Raw genomic sequence first — 576 nt, 5'->3', positions numbered from 1 at the left:
TTGATTTTGAATAAGAGGGTCACTTTAATGCTATACAAAGTATTAGTATTTATATACTTCATATTCAGTGATAACCTTTATACATTAGCACTTCTCACGTATAACATTTATATACTTCACTGATAACCTTGCGTAGATATTTAAATGAGGTATCTGCAGCCCCAACGACCAAAGTGAAAGATATCCCGATACAAAGATTTAAAACTTAAAGCAGGCATTCATGGTCACGAAATAGGCCAAGAAAATCACCGATTTACAAAATTTTGGCGAAACGTAGCAAATCACGGTGGGGAGATACGTGGCGTCTTCCGCCAGCAAATTTTGGGCAATATATATAAAGGCGTATTAACATTCACCATCTCGACACCAAATTTTGCATGTACAAGGTTTTCTCGTTTTATCCTGCTATCATTACCTGTTACCCAACAGGCAGTCATTGGGGGTAATAGTGGAATTGTTTGTGGTTGTGGTTTAAGGATGTGCTGCTCGTCGTCGTCCTCGTCCACCTCCTCACCATCCTCCTCGTCCCCCTCCTCACCATCCTCCTCGTCATCCTCCTCGTCCTCCTCCTCACCA

This window comes from Mya arenaria, chromosome 2 (genome assembly GCF_026914265.1).
Source record: "Mya arenaria isolate MELC-2E11 chromosome 2, ASM2691426v1".
NCBI lineage: Eukaryota > Metazoa > Mollusca > Bivalvia > Myida > Myidae > Mya > Mya arenaria.
Note: the sequence above shows the minus strand (reverse complement) of the source record.